The following is a 6,018-nucleotide window of genomic DNA, read 5'->3' as shown; positions in this document are numbered from 1 at the left end:
CCATTAAGATAATTATCAAATGTGAGATACAAAAAATAAAGAAATCACCTGGGATAGATAGTGGTAGRAATCTGCCTTTTTCACTCATTTATATAGAGGAGATGGTGTTTTTCCTGTGGTTGTAACTGACACCTGACATCTGTATGCATATATTAAAATTTGTTGGCTCCCATGTAAAAACAGAATTGTTCAAATAACGGTTAAATCATCCCCTGTCCTTCCAGAGGTTTTAATTAGAGTATTTTTGTTGGGATTTAAACTATTGTTATTGTAATGACTATTCTGACCACAGGAGTTGAGAAGTTTGCCTTTAATACTTGACTGAGGATCCAGATGAAGTATGTTTAATGTTTCCTGCAGGTATCGTCCATGAGAACGTGAAGATGGGCTCAGACGGGGAGAGTGATCAGGCGTCCGGGACGTCTTCTGATGAAGTCCAGAGTCCAGTCAGGGTCCGCATGAGGAACAACCACCACAGACGCATCTCCAATGAGGTACAATTGGTGTGTGTGTGTGTGTCTGTCTCTCTGTTTAGTTCTGTCTGTCTGTCTCTCTGTTTAGTTCTGTCTGTCTGTCTGTCTGGTTGTCTGTCTGTCTGTCTGTCTGTCTGTCTGTCTGTCTGTCTGTCTGTCTGTCTGTCTGTCTGTCTGTTTGTCTGTCTGTTTGTCTGTGTGTGGCAGCTGTAGAATGATGAGCGCAGCAGTATTGCAGGAAATGCCCCTGGATACACAGTCTGCTGCTTTAGACCATGTTTACTACAGACAGGACTGCTTTAGACCATGTTTACTACAGACAGGACTGCTTTAGATCCATGTTACTACAGACAGGACGCTTTAACCATTTACTACAGACAGACTGCTTCGACCAGTAATTATACTACAGACAGGACTGCTTCTAACCACTTGTTAACTTACAGACACGAACTCTTCAATAGACCATGTTACTACAACAGATCTGCTTAAACATGTTCTACTACAGAAGACTCTTTAACCATGTACTACAGACAGACTGCTTAACCTATTTACTACAGAACAGGACTGAAGCTTTAGACCATTTTCTACAGACACGGACGCTCCTAGACCCAGTTTAAACTACAGAACCAAAGGACTGCTTTAGACCATTTTACTACAGACAGGACAATGCTTAGACCCTGCTGTACTACGACAGACTGCTTTACCAGGATTACTACACGACAGGACGCTTTAGACCATGCTTACTACAAGACAGGACTGCTTTAGACCATGTTTACTACAGAAGGACTCTTTAGCCATGCTACAGACAGGACTCTTGTAGACCCATGTTACTACAAACAGGACTGCATAAGAACCAGTTACTACAAAGCAGGACGCTTTAGACCATTACTACAGACAGGATGCTTTAGACCATGTTTACACAGAAACAGAGAGAAGGAAGGGAGGGAGAGCGGGGGCTAATTAAAATGAACCACCTCTGATAGAACCAGAGTTAGAACTCGACCAGGCTAGAACAGAGAAGAAGAGAGGAGGAAAGATGTGAGAAGCAGAGGATGAAGAGAGGAACGAGAGAGAGAATGAGAAAATGTGAGAGAGAAGGGCGAAGAGAGAGGAAAGAATGGAGAAAGATGTAGAGAGCAGGTATAGAGAACAGAAGAGAATGCAGGGAAAAGTCCGAGAGAGGGATGAGAGAGAGAGAGGGAGAGAGAGTGGAGGAAAGATGTGAGGAGAGGGAGAGATGAGAGAGAGAGTGGAGGAAAGATGTGAGGAGAGAGAGGGATGAGAGAGAGAGTGGAGGAAAGATGTGAGGAGAGGGAGAGAGTGAGGAGGACAGAGAGATGGAAAATAACTGTTTCCTATCATCCCTCCACATTACCCCCTTCCCCCAACTCTGTTCTACCCTCAGGAATCTCTCCACCCCTCCCTCTTTTCCCTCCTCCTTCTCCTCTACGTCCTCCTCCCCTTCTTCCTCGGAGTGTGTAGGGTACTCTGGCACAATCGTGCCCTCGTTCTCTCTCTCTCTTTCTCTGCTTCTGTCCATCTCTATCTGTTGGGTCATGTGGCAGGCGAGAGAGGTGCAGTGTGGGAAGAGTGTGTGAGAGTGTAGGATTACCATTCAGAGGGACAATGAGGGACTTACTAGAGCTGTTCTGCATTGTAAGTACTAGGTTGTGTGTGTGCGTACGTGTGTTAGTGTGTGTGTGTTCTGTATGTGTGTGTGTGTGTACACATGCATGAAATCAAATCAAATGTTTCTAAGTGAATGAAAGAGTGCATGTGTCTGAACATGATTATTTGAGTGACGGTGTGTGTTGAGTGTGTGTTGTCTGTGTGTGTGGGCATGTTTGTGTGTAGTCATTGGGTGTGTAAAATCATTGTGTGTTTTAATTGACTGTGTACTTCAGTGAGTGTGTTGATGAATTAATAGAATGGATGAGGCGCAGATGAGACTTATTAAGCAGAGATAAATGCTTACTGTGTACAGGTGAATGTGTCAAGGTATTGTCATATTCACATGTGTATGTATATTCCTACGTACAGGAGTGTTGTCACGATACCAGAAGTTTGACTTCGATACCAATACCAGGTTCATCAAAATACTCGATATCAAATCAATATTCAATACCAAAACGATAGTCGATACCAAAACGATATTCAATAACAAAGCGATACTCGATACCAAAATGATACTCGATACCAAAATGATACTCGATAGCAAAATGATACCCCGATAGCAAAATGATACTCGATACCAAAATGATACTCGATAGCAAAATGATACTCGATACCAAAATGATACTCGATACCAAAATGATACTCGATACCAAAATGATACTCGATACCAAAATGATACCCCGATACCGAAACGATACCACAGAAGAAGAGAAAAAGAAACCTATTAGCTAAGGCCATAGAAAACCACTGGGCTTTACTTTTCTCAACATTGAACCACATGTTAATAACTGGTAGAACAACTCAAATAACAAATAGAATATCTTCTATTCTATATTCAATAGTTTAAAAAAAATACAACACCATATTAAATAACATATTCAATTCCTTATGCAAAACCATGAGCCTCATGTAATTATACATCTGATTAATTTTTTTATTGGATTTTATACATATCAGGGTTAATTAAATGGCCATAATATTGGGTAAAATAACATTCATTAGACCTATGATTCATTACAGCTAAATAATTTAATGTATTAAATTAAAAGTTTAATTCCAAAACGACATAAAAAAACGCTGAAGCTCATTTCTGAAGCATGCACACCATACTGTAGAAATACAATGGATTTTACACAGCATACTACGATTCCCAGAGTGCATTTCAACTCCCAGGGTGCAATGCTCCGCCCAGGGCTGCTGCTGGCTGGCTAGTGGCTACTACTAGCAAGCCCAGACAAACGCAAAGTAGTCTAAATGTATTGCTGTCATAGCTAAATTATGAGTGCATTTCATATTTCTTTTGGGTTGTAATCATATTATAATGCTCACATGAATGTCATGCTGAATATATGTTCATGTCATTGCCACTCAAAAATAATTAGAATTTAGTTGCTAGTAGAATAACGTTACAAATCAAAATGTAATTTGTAAAATCATTTTTTATGTGCTAGCTTACTACTGCCCCTTGCCAGCTTACTACTGCCCCCAGAGAAGACAAGTACCCTTGCTAGCTTACTACTGCCCACCTTGAGAAGACAAGTACCCTTGCTACTTACTAAACTGCCCCCTGAGAAGACAAGTACCTTGCTAGCTTACTACTGCCCTTGAGAAGACAAGTACCTTGCTAGCTTAACTATGCCCCTGAGAAGACAAGTACCCTTGCAGCTTACTACTGCCCCTTGAGAAGACAAGTACCTTGCTAGCTTACTACTGCCCCCAGAGAAGACAAGTACCCTTGCATAGCTTACTACTCGCCCTTGAGAAGACAATGTACCCTTGCTAGTTACTACTGCCCCTAAGAAGACAAGTACCCGTTGTAGCTTACTACTGCCCTCTGAGAAAGACAAGTACCCTTGCTAGCTTACTACTGCCCCTGAGAAGACAAGTACCTTGCTAGCTTACTACTGCCCCTTGAGAAGACAAGTACCTTCGCTAGCTTACTACTGCCCCTTAGAAAAACAAGTACCCTTGCTAGCTTACTACTGCCTGAGAAGACAAGTACCCTTGCTAGCTTACTAACTGCCCCTGAGAAGCAAGACCAAAGTAATTCCTTGCTAGCTTACTACTGCCCCTTGAGAAGACAAGTACCTTCTAGCTTTACCTACTGCCCCTTGAGAAAACAAGTTCCCTGGCTAGCTTACTACTGCCCCTTGAGAAAGACAAGTACCGCTTGCTAGCTTACTACTGCCCCCTGGAGAAGACAAGTACCCTTGCTAGCTTACTACTGCCCTGAGAAGACAAGTACCCTTGCTAGCTTACTACTGCCTTGAGAAAGACAAGTACCCTTCCTAGCTTACTACTGCCCTTGAGAAAACAAGTACCCTTGCTAGCTTATATACTACCCCCTGAGAAGACAAGTACCTGGCAGTTACATACTGCCCCCTGAGAAGACAAGTACCCTTGCTAGCTTAATACTACCCCCTGAGAAGACAAGTACCCTGGCTAGCTTACTACTGCCCCCTGAGAAGACAGTACCCTTGCTAGCTTACTACTGCCCCTGAGAAGACAAGTAGCTTGCTAGCTTAATACTACCCCCTGAGAAGACAAGTACCTTGCTAAGCTTACTACTGCCCCTGAGAAGACAAGTACCTTGCTAGCTTAATACTACCACCCTGAGAAGACAAGTACCCTTGCTAGCTTACTTATGCCCTGAAAGAATACCCCTGCTAGCTTAATTACCCCTGAGAAGACAAGTACCTGGCTAGCTTACCTACTGCCCCCTGAGAACAAGTACCTGGCAAGCTTACTACTGCCCCCCTGAGAAGACAAGTACCCTGGCTAGCTTACTAGCCTGAGAAGACAGTACCGCTGCGCTAGCTTAGAGAAGACTACCTGAGCTTACCCTGGCTAGACGGAAGACAAGTATCCATCTCTGCTAGCTTACTGCCCCTGAGAGACAAGTACCCTGGCTAGCTTACTACTGCCCCCTGAGAAGACAAGTACCCTGGCTAGCTTACTACTGCCCCCTGAGAAGACAAGTACTGGCTAGCTTTAATACTACCCCCTGAGAGACAAGTACCCTGGCTAGCTTACTACTGCCCTGAGAAGCAAGTACCCCTGGCCTAGCTTTACTACTGCCCTCGGCTAGAGAAGACAAGTACCTGAGCTAGCTTAACTTACTCTGCCCCTGAGAGACAAGTAACCCTGGCTAGCTTACTACTGCCCCTGAGAAGACAAGTACCCTGGCTAGCTTACTACTGCCCCTGAAGAACAAGTAACCCTGGCTAGCTTAAACTACCCCACCCCTGAGAAGACAAGTACCCCTTGCTAGCTTACTACTGCCCCTGAGAAGACAAGTACCCTGGCTAGCTTACTACTGCCCCCGAGAAGACAAGTACCCTGGCTAGCTTACTACTGCCCCCTGAGAAGACAAGTACCCTGGCTAGCTTACTACTGCCCCCTGAGAAGACAAGCACGACCTGGCTAGCTTACTATCTGCCCCTGAGAAGACAAAGTACCCTTGCAGCTTAACTACTGCCCCTGAGAAGACAAGTACCCTTGCTAGCTTACTACTGCCCCCTGAGAAGACAAGTACCCTTGCTAAGCTTACTACTGCCCCCTGAGAAGACAAGTTACCCTTGCTAGCTTACTAACTGCCCCTTGAGAAGACAAGTACCCTTGCTAGCTTACTACTGCCCCCTGAGAAGACAAGTACCCTGGCTAGCTTACTACTGCCCCTGAGAAGACAAGTACCAACTGCGCTCTATTGGCCCTCTAATCACTTAATGATTGAATTTGAATAATCTGAATGATGAGGACAAATAGTGATGGGAGATAGAGCTCCCGTTCCAAAGTGGACACAGGAAAGGACCCAATATGCATGAATACATATTTAAAACCTCTTCCGAAAGGACCTAAAGGACCATCGGTC

At 43.9% G+C, this 6,018-nt stretch overlaps 1 pseudogene; it reads left to right on the top strand.

The window, feature by feature from the left end:
* Positions 1-332: 332 nt before the first annotated feature.
* Positions 333-6,018, top strand: part of LOC112074065 (cyclin-dependent kinase 17-like) — a 33,640-nt pseudogene continuing 27,954 nt past the window's right edge.

This window comes from Salvelinus sp. IW2-2015, unplaced genomic scaffold, assembly GCF_002910315.2.
Source record: "Salvelinus sp. IW2-2015 unplaced genomic scaffold, ASM291031v2 Un_scaffold2479, whole genome shotgun sequence".
NCBI lineage: Eukaryota > Metazoa > Chordata > Actinopteri > Salmoniformes > Salmonidae > Salvelinus > Salvelinus sp. IW2-2015.
This window is presented reverse-complemented; position numbering and strand designations above follow the sequence as displayed.